This window comes from Anoplolepis gracilipes, chromosome 13 (assembly GCF_047496725.1).
Source record: "Anoplolepis gracilipes chromosome 13, ASM4749672v1, whole genome shotgun sequence".
Taxonomy (NCBI): Eukaryota; Metazoa; Arthropoda; class Insecta; order Hymenoptera; family Formicidae; genus Anoplolepis; species Anoplolepis gracilipes.
This window is the reverse complement of record NC_132982.1, coordinates 1,187,387-1,198,964: the sequence shown is the minus strand read 5'-3', so window position 1 is coordinate 1,198,964 and position 11,578 is coordinate 1,187,387. Positions and strand designations below refer to the sequence as shown.

The following is an 11,578-nucleotide window of genomic DNA, read 5'->3' as shown; positions in this document are numbered from 1 at the left end:
ATACAATTAAAATGGCCGCGTAACGCGGAGCCAAAATGGCGACTTTTTTCCCCTGATTGTGGTATTTTTTAATCTAGTGACTTTAGGGAGTGTACCAGTGTTCTCTCTCTCTCTTTGCGCATGCGTTTAATATTAGTCTTTTCTCTCGAAGTCTTGAATCAGTGTTGCGATATGGGACCGCCTGTACGCGCATGTGCGAGAATACGGCATCAGTGAAGTATCTTGCATTAATAAAGAGGCACCGTCACCCGATTATAATTAAAATATTTAAAAATGTTTTTTAATGTATTTACAAACAAAATATATACATATATGTATATTTAAAAAAATATTAAAAATTTAATTATTATAAATATTAATTATAATATAAAAGATAAAAAGGAAGGAAAAAAAGGCGATATATATTCGTCTAATAAAACAATTTTTACATAAATAAAATAAATTTTTTTATTTGGCAGAAATTTCAAAGAATACCAACATTTGTTGCAAGGGTAAGGAAAACTGCCAAAAACCTTACCAGTATTCATTAATAATTACAAAATAAATAAATTAAAATTTTAAATAAACAAAAATAATTATTAAATTAAAAATTACATTTTATCTTAAATTAAAATCTTAAATAATAAAAACTAAAATAAAATTCCACAGTATTCAATAATTATATAAAATAGTATTGCACAGTATTTTCATTAATAATTACAAAAATTAATAATTATAAAAATTATATTTTACTTTAAATTAAAATTATGAATAAATAAAAGTAATAATCACAGCTCTTAAGTACTTATGTATCACAGATTAAATTGTACATGTATCACAATTACTATTATAATAATAAAAAATAATTATATACTATTTAAATATTTAAAATATTTATCAAAAACTATTTAATGTATATATATATATATATATATGTATAATTAACATGCATAAAAGTCACTGGCTAGATGTAAGATACAAAATAAATTATATGAAATAAATAATATTAAATAAATAATCAATTTAAAAAGTATTAAAGCATGTTAAAGCATAAACAAATTAAAGTATATATAAGCATAAAAATCAATTAAAGCATTTTAAAAAGCATAAAAATGCAATTAAAAACTATCAGATGAATTATTTGAGTTTCCATATAAATTTTGTGAATTGTGTAATTTTAAATGCTCGGAATCTATTTCAAAATTTGTACAATTAATGCCTTCAGCTTGAAAATTCAATCGTATTATACACATTGCGGAAACAGTCTCGTTCGTTAATTTATTTCTTTTTTTACTTTTAACATCACTGACTATTGAAAATATTCGTTCCGCTTCAGCATTAGAATGAGGAAAAGAAAGAACTGCTTCGACTAATAATTCTAAATTTGGAAACATTTTCTCTTCATTAAAATTTTTAAATTCTAATATTTTTTGCCACATAGTATCAATCTCTAAAGAAGCTAACTTTACTTTTTCGTCATTATTAAAAACAGACGGTAAAATTCTCCATTCATAAGCTAATTTTGTAACATCAATATATTGAAATATACGCGTTGCAATAAAAGTTAAATCTTTAAATTTGACTCTAGCCTCATTATAAAGAGCAATTTTTGGCTGTAAGAACATTAATTGTTGAAAAATAATATCTCTATATGGCAAACGTTTCAACATTTCACGAAGTGCAGTTACATAAAATTGTAAACAATTTAATTTAATTTCTCGCGCGCATTTTAAAGGTAATGTTTCTAAAAAACTTTCACATTCCGGTCCAACATATATATTATTCAAATCTTGAAAATTTTGTTCATCTTCTATATTTAAATCGTTAACTGTGATAGATTCTAAAGCTCTTGGAATCAAAAAATTTTGACCTATTGCGAATTAATCGTTGACTATTTTCATACAATGTATGAATTAAAACCTTATGAGATTGAAAAAGGGCATTAAAGTTATTAAAAAAATTTAAGGAATATTTTAAAAATAATAAATATGCTTTCAAAGAGTTATCATTTAATTGATTTAAAATAATTTCCGCGGATTTTAATTTATTTTCGACTACAGCAAGAATAAAATAATTTTTTAAAACTTCCCAATTATCTAATAATCTAACAACGCATTTATGCAAAACTAACCACCAAGTATTTGATAATTTTAAAATTTTGTTTCTTTCCACATCGAAAAAATCCTAGAACTCACCTAAAATTGCACATCTCTTTGCACTACCCGAGATATAAGTTGCAACTCCTCGAATCAAATTTTCGCACGAATTTGGAAGTTTTTCACAAGCTTTACTTGCTACAAGCGCGGATGAATGGTAAATACAATTTAATATTATAAGACCCGGTATTTCTAATTTTAAACGCGACATAAAAGAATTATTGCATCCAATCATTACAGATGCATTATTACTTGCCATTCCGATGATATTTTTTAAAGGAATTTTTTTACTAAGAAGCATATTTTCAAAACTCTCGAAAATTTTGTTCGCGGAACAATCCGTTGCGTCTATAGATAATAAATCTAATAATTGCGTTCTTACTTTTTTCGTTAAAGGTCAGACATATTGCACAAGAATACATTAATTTAGTATCCGAAATATCAGTACTTTCGTCTATTAAAATTGAAAATTTACAATTTTGAATATTTTGAATTAATTTTTCTGTTTCCCGTTTCGCGATTACTTGTGTAACAATTTTTGTACACTTATCTCGAGCCAGTGAAAAATCTGATACAACTTCAGGGACTATGCAGATATCTTTCAATAATGAAATTAAATGATTCACGGAATAAAAAGAAATATTATGTTCAGCAAAAAATGCTGCTAATTTTATTTTGGCGCGTTTTACTTTATCTTTATGCGAAAGAGTGACTCTACTACTATTCGCGGTGTCTGTCAAATTAATGTTTAAATTTTGAGAATTGATTTTTTCTACGTGTTGGACCGATTGTGAATGTTCAATTAAATTAGATTTACAACATCTAATAGTTTTATTGCATGCAGTACATAAAGTTTTATCTAATGTAGAATGAGGAGCTAACCATCCTTTAAAAATAATTTCATCTAGCCATGATATTTGAAATTTACGAACTCTTTGTTTTTTAATAACTCCTTTATTTATAGAGTCCATTGTAAAATAACAATTAAAAATCTTACCTCATTTATAGCAGTCTTCTCTTCTCTGTCGTACCGGTCCTAACGTCCTAACCCTAACCATGTCCCAGCCATTGCTCATGATTCCGCTAAAATGCTATGGATACATGTATGTACGATACTGTATCCTTATCGCCGCGCATGCGCAAAAGCACGCGTGCGCGTACAGCCGGTCCCATATCGCAACACTGTCTTGAATACGCAGCAGCATGTTTATTTTTCATCTTTTATAAAATGCCTCGAAAGTATGCAGTGTGTAATTGTGAACAAAATAAAGGAATACTTTTTCAAGTAAGTATTCATTTTAACCAACGTATATATATTTATTTATATACATAATTACTACTCTCATATTATTAATGTTGACATTCTAACTTCTATTTCACAATTCTATAAAAATACTTTTAAATATATATTAAACACATTTTATTTAAAATATTTTGCTATATGAAATTATAAAATTACAGAAAAAGTTATAAATCATTTAATTTAAATGTAAAAGAAAAATAAATTTTGAACTCGTTACTTATATTTAATGTGATATCATAAATTTATTAATATAATAAATATTAATATAATTTTTATAATTATTTTTTTTCTTCTGTTATAGACTATCTACTAAAGAAGAAATTAAAAAAATGGATAGATTTAATAAAATTTAAAAGAATGGAACATCGTAGAAAGAAATTAAAAATACATTTATATGTCAATTATATTTTGATGCTGCGTCATACAAACCTTCAATAATATCTAATCCGGATAGGAAATATTTGAAATCAGATGCAGTACCATCAATATTAGGTTCTGATATGAATTTGGATATTGGTCATTATAATGAAGAAATGAGTACAATAGAAATATATACTAATGATCAACTTTATGCAGAAAATGAAACTTCACTTCAAGAAAATAATATACATGAAATGAATATACAAATATGTATTGAAGAAGAACAACCCTGTACAAGTGAAAGTTCATTGGAAATTCTAAATAAAAATATAAAACAAATTGATAATTTTCAAGAAATCTCTTCAAAAAAAGAAAGGTAATAATTATTATGTTTATTATGTTAATGATATTTAGGTTTCAGTTTTTATTCTATTCTTTGCTACTTTATAATTAATAAAAATAATAAAATTATTAATAATAAATTTATAGAAAAAAGCAACACAATATTCCCAGACGTCCTTGAATAGGAAACCCACACTATCTTGGGGATATTAAGGAATGGAATTTAAAAAATCCTGCACGATTAAAACGATATTTGGCATTGACAACGAAACGGATTACAGACTTTGGTGCCAAAAATAGTTTTGTTCTTTTTATTATTATGTATATATATTAAGCAGACTATATGTATTATTAAAATAATAAATATAAATGGATTCGTATATTTTTTAATTTTTTGGTACAATATTTTTTTATTACATGTAAGTTCTTTTTCATATGAAAAAATTATATTTTAAATAAATGCATTTTTGTTAAAACAATGTGTTAAAAAAACACATTTTGATTTTGTTGAAAAATAGTTTAGTTTTATTATATACCATTTTTATTTTATGTTTAAAAATTTAAATTGTAAATAATTATTTAACTTACAATTAGTATATTAATTATGTAATTGACTTTTATTTCTAAATTTACTATTTATTTAATTTATGAGTTTATTTAACTTATAACTAATATTTTACAACTAATTCAGTTTTATTGAAAATAAAATTTTAAATTACTAATTATACACATTAAATAAAAATATAAAATAATATAAAAATAATAAAGAATATTTTTTTATAATTTTTTATAAAAATGTAATTTATTGTTAAATAAAATACAAATGTATATATATATATATATATACATATATGTATATATATATATATATACATATATGTATATAAATATATATATATATGTATATATATATATATATATATATACATATATGTATATATAAATATATATATATATATATATATATGTATATATATATATATATATATATATATATACATACAGGGTGTCTCAGAACAACCTTCCGTCCGTAAAATGACGTATTCCTGACACTATTTTAAGACAATTTTTCTTTTATCAAAATTTGATTTGAAGCGTAGTTTTTGAGTTATAAGCAAAAATAGTTAGCAAATCACACGTCAAGTACAGAAGGCAGGTAGGAGCGGCGCGGCGCACCGCGAGCGCGGGCGCAGCTAACCGTCCGACGAGTGATTACCGCCGCATGAGTCGCTAACTATTTTATCTTATAACATAAAATTATGCTTTAAATAAAATTTTGGTAAAGAAGAAAATGTTTTATAATTACGTCAGGAATAAGAGTTCCTTAAAATAACGTCGGACGCTGCGATCAGCTGATTGCTACATGCGATGTGTCTCTCAGCTGAGCCGGAAAATCAATATATCAATCGGTCTGAAGTCGTCGACGACAATGTCGATGACAATCGAAGGAGCGTCGCCGTCACGGAGACGGTTATTTTTCTCTCTCTTTCTCTCATTCATTCTGTCCCTTTCTTTTACGCACACATTCAGACATACACACATCGCGTGTAGCAATCAGCTGATTGCAGCATCCGACGGTCGGCGATCCGGAACAACTTTTGGTCATTAAGGCCGGGTCTACAATAGATGTAGTAAGCCTTAAGCCGTAAGAAATTAACCAATTACAATTGACTTTAGAGAAGAATAATAAATATGATTGGTTCATTTCTTACGACTTAAGGCTTACTACAGTTATTGTAGACCCGGCCTAAAGTAACGTTATTTTAAGGAACACTTATTCCTGACGTAATTATAAGACATTTTCTTCTTTATCAAAATTTAATTTAAAGCATAATTTTATGTTATAAGATAAAATAGTTAGCGACTTATGTGGCGGTAATCACTCGTCGGACGGTTAGCTGCGCCCGCGCCGCTCCTGCCTGCCTTCTATACTCAACGTGTGATTTGCTAACTATTTTTGCTTATAATTCAAAAACTACGCTTTAAATCAAATTTTGGTAAAGGAAAAATTGTCTTAGAATTGTGTCAGAAATACGTAATTTTACGGTCGGAAGGTTGTTCTGGGACATCCTGTATACACGTACGCACGCACGCACGCACGCACGCACGCACGCACAGAGGGAGGGGTGTAAGGGGGCCTTCGGCCCCTCCTCTCGCACCCACTCTGTCCACCTCATTTCGCATGTACGTTGCAAGACAAAGCAAAGTTCACATAAGTTTGTAGCTTTTCACACAAAGCGAGGTGAACGGGGTGGGTGTGAGAGGGGGAGGGGGCTGAAGGCCCCCCTTGCACCCCCCCCCCCGCGCGCGCATGTGTGTGTTTGTGTGTGTGTGTGTTTTATGAAAATATTGCCTGATCCATATTTATATTATTCTATGCAAAATTCAAAACTACGAACGAATAATTATATCCTATTAGTCAAACTTTTTTTGTTAATAACTTCTTAAGAAAGACTTGCCCCTCCCTAAAAACATTTCTACAATTTATTTCCATGATAGTTTTGTTGATTGGTATTGAAAAAAATTGATTTTTCGCTGCAATAGCTATTCTAGACATTTACCTTAATTTTTTATATTTATATATATATATATATATATATATATATATATATATATATATATATATATATATATTGAATAGTCGAAAAAGTATTGAGCCTTTTTAAGTCAAAATTGAGACAATTGTTTTTTATATTTTAAAAGAACTTTTTTAAATCATTTTTTTTCCTTGTATTTAGTTCCTTAGCGATGTTATGGCTGCTTACATGCCGGTCTTGCTTAATTTTTGCCATAATTTCATCAACTTTTTCTGTGATTGGTCGGCCAGTGCGAGGAGTATCTTTGACATCGAAATTTCCAGAACGAAAGCGACTGAACCATCTTTTGGCTGTTGCTTTTGATAACGTATCTTAACCATAAATAGCACAATTTTCTTCACAGGCCTGCGCAGCATTTGTGCCTTTATCGAAATAAAATTGTAAAATATAGCAAATTTTTGCAGAAATTTCACTCATCTTCAAGGCGCACTAAGTTAAGTCTGAATAAACGAATTTCAACAGTGTTTGTACATCTAATACTGTCAAATGTCAGCTTTTAATTGACGCTAAGTATGACCTGATGCGACTTATATTACCTAAGATATAATTCTAAAGCCATCTAGCGAGAAAAGGGCTCAATACTTTTTCGACTACCCAATATATGTATATATATATGATCAGGATAATTCTTCTCGAATGTAATATACGTTAATAAAAATCTTATATTAATACATAAATATTTATTTAACCTTAGCATATAGTATAGTTAGGTTAAGATTTTTATTAAAAAATTTTTAAGATAATTAAATTATTGTTGAATGCTTAATTCACAATTCAAATAATAATTAAAGTTATTCGATTTAAACCTCGCTGCGGAAATTATTTTGAGGAATTTCAATAGTTTCCGCGCAAGATTTAGTTAGTTAGTATTTTAAGAGTTATGAAGATAAAAATTTATGATAACAATAACTATTAGAATTACCGAGATATCAAATTTTTTAAATTAATATACTTTTACAAAATAATTATATATTATAAGATTTAAAAACTAATACAAATTTTAATTTTTACGGGCTATCAGAGACAGATGCGAATGATATACGCCAGTTTTATAGAAAAATAAGTTATCTGAAACTGATTGTTGTGCACTGATATTTCTTAATCTTTATATCAACATTAAATAAATCTTAATGCGATTTTTCTTAAAAATCTCTCCTTAACGTCCCTTTTCTTAATTTGTTTTGAAAGTAATCAAGTTCTAATCGATTAATGTTGAAATTCTGAATTATATTTGATAAGACAGGTATAGAGTCGTGAGAACTGCATGACCTTAGCTAGCTTCTGAACTATCAAATTTTTTGAATTAATATACTTTTACTAAATATATACATATACATATATAAATATATACGTATACATATGCACAAATTAAAGCCATGCGATTCTTGCGAGTAAAATTCAGAACTAGAATTTGCGGTTAGAACTTGTAATTTTTAAAATACCTCGCAAAAATATACTAATTTTAGATATTTGATATATCGGAAATTACAATAGCTAGAGTCATTAACAGAAAAAAAGTAATTTATTTTATCCGCACAAAATATGTATCTAATATCTAATATCTTTTTAATAAATTTAAGTTTTAAAAAAATTTTTAGCATTATATTAACCCTAATTTTTCAACGCTCAGCGTTCGCTTTTATTACAAAATTAATATATGTGTATAATTATTAGAATATATATATATATATATATATATATATATATATATATATATATATATATATATTCGGGTTATATCTAATATTTAAAATATTCTCCTGCCGTAATAGCAGCATGCCTCTATACGAGGAACAAATCCTCTTTCCGCGAGATAAAAACGCGTTTATAAAAACTTTTTTCAATGCTACAACATAGACTTGATAATGATATTTGCGATGATTATAAAGATTGCGCGAGCCAAGAAATTTTTCGTCAAACGAGATGTTAAAGAAATGTATTTGCTAGTAAAAACGATTAATATTTTTCAAATACAAAATGCAAATTTCGGAAGAAAGCATTGTTTTGGTCATACACTTGCTATATGTAAAGAATGTATATCTGTCTGTAGACTTATTTATTAAAATATTTATATAATCTTCAATAAGAAAAGTTTTCATACAATAATACTAACAATAAGAACTCACTTTCACATCAACGAAGATTTAAAAAAAAGTTCCTTTACATATACAAGTCGTATAAATACAATATTAAAAATGCATCTCGTCAAATGTGTAAATCGAAATATCTCGAATATATCACAATCTCGCAAATCATAAAAAATATTTACTATATAATTGCCATTCTTGCTGGCATATTTTCTCGTTCTTAGACGATAAACTTTATTTAACTGTAGCTATCTTGGTTTCTTTATATTAAAAAAGCAATTTATGCAATGGCCTCTCTACACACCAGATAATCATCTTGATCATTTGTGATATATACATGTATACGTATTTCTACAACGTATATAAATGGTGTGAAAAGTTTTTATGTAACTATCCTAAGCGCAGCCTGTTTACCTACTAATTGTTAACTATGACGGCAAGTAACACTACAATTAACAATGTTACCTAGTTTCGAGACATTTTTATAAAAGTCTTTTTCTTTCTCTTCTTTCATTATAAAATTTTAGTTATGTATATATTCAAAATTATCATATTAATAGTGTGTTAGCACAACTTTAATTTATTAACATGTAAATATTCTTTTTAAAGTAATTTCTAAATTTTCTTCTAAATCATTTATTGTGCCTGCGAAGATAGCTTGTTCCCGCTTCGTGTTGTAATGACTATTGGCGAACTGCAGAAAACTATTGGATAATTTTCTATATTGATCGATGAAATACGCTACACCCAGCGTAAAGACGATCGAACAGGTCGATATGATGAAAGATAATATGTTCATTGTATTCATTATCATTGCGCGCCTGAAAATTGCGTGCTCTAAGTTTCACTCAATGGACTTTAGTATCCGTTTTCCATGAAAATTCACCAAACGTGATGTACATCGTAACCTTGTATTGATAAGGCAATGGATCCTTCGTCAAGAAGACGGTTGTCGACTGATTTATCTTTGTCGATCCGTCAGCGATAAAAATCTCGATGTGCCGATTATTCGGTTTGTCACTACATTCTTCTTTCCTTTTCTTCTTGTCAGAAGCTGGTGGCCTTTCTATATATATCTGCGGTCTGCAGTTTACTATTATCTTCCGAGAAGTGACGATCAAATGAGTTCGAAGTTTTTAATCAGATTTGAATCTGGGTTCTTCGATACAGAAGACGATACACAACACACTGTGCTACGATCACCAATATTTATTAATTAATATTATTAACCAACATTACGTAGTCTTTATTGTCGTGCAAGATGATAACTTGAGTGTCGCATAAATCAACAGTTGGACGAGTATGACATTTTCGACATGATGCGCTACCGTAATATTATACTTTCCGCTATATTTGATTTTGAATGGAAAGTATGTTTCATAATAAATTTGTTGGTTGGCGACAATACCACAATCATTTACTTGTTGAAGATTGTTTCCGTAATAGAAATTGTGTGGCTGATCGTCAATCACAGGACAACTCACACTCCACGAGACGATTAAGTTGTCATTTTTATCTGGTGATGAGGTTACTCCCAGCTTCTTCAATGGTATGTGTTTGTTAGGTTAGATTTGTTAAAATACGTTACAACCGTGATTGGTTGATATAAAAGTCCCGTAATTTTCGCTAATATCAATGGCAAAGAAGGATGACTCACACACTTCCAAGTATTTGATCGGAACTTTGAGATTAGTGATTTTTAACTTGCGAGTTTTAAAAGAAATTAAATGTATGATAACGAATAGTATACTGCAACTTGATTTAGGTACTCTTAGGCGGTACTCTCAAATTGTACTTGGTATACGGCTACAGGAAATTGAATTGATACTCGGTGTCTTTGATCTACTCACTAGCGTTGGTGCACTTGACGCCTAGAATTACTCGAGCAATCGAGGGCAGGAACTCGAACATAATGTTCAATGATATCGGCAACGATCAGAACAGGAGAGGAGAGCTGTTGTTAATAATACAAGTAATTGTTCCTTGTATCAAATTCGATGACAATTACATTCTTCGGATCGTGCGTGGGGTAGCATCTCCATTTTGTTTTCCGCCACGTTGATTCGCGTTATGTATTCTCTAGGCGACTCGCAGAAAGTTTAGTCTTTTATCCATTGAACATGATTTCGCCGGACTCGAAAATTCTCTGCAAGATCGGAATCGTCATCAAATATCTTCATGTAGTCCTTTTTGCAATTGTAAAACTCGCCAGATTTACATGTGTTTAGCGTAAGAATCATAATCAATTATTATAGTAATTAATTTGCAACGGATACAATGATACGAATTTTCGACACGTATAAAACGCATTGATAATCGTTTGCATTGCACTGACAAATTAGTTTCAGTTAAACATAAGCAAATTAAATTATAATAATTTTTGTAAAAATGGCACACTTTGAAACAAAAACTTTTAAAATTTATATAAAGAAATGAGTATAATTTAGGGTGAAAAAAAAGAATAAGTATTATTTCTTAAAAATTTCCATACATTTAAGTGACACTACACGATATAAATTATAAAAACTATTTATTCTACAGGCTACTATAATGTAATTAAATATGTATATTTAGTAATAAAAACAAAAATTCAAGTGTTATCCAAAAATATGCACATTTAAACCCTCATTTATATTTTATAATAATATTAATAATATTTAATGCAATTAATAATATTTAAATAAGTGTGTGTCTCAAAAATAACTCATAAAAAACATTCATTTTTCAGATTTCAAAATGTTGTTCTTCATTAAA

The 11,578-nt window shown here is 28.3% G+C and overlaps 1 pseudogene; it reads right to left on the bottom strand.

The window, feature by feature from the left end:
* Nucleotides 1-1,803: 1,803 nt before the first annotated feature.
* Nucleotides 1,804-3,327, bottom strand: LOC140672748 (zinc finger protein 862-like; annotated as a pseudogene).
* Between the last annotated feature and the right edge of the window lie 8,251 nt (nucleotides 3,328-11,578).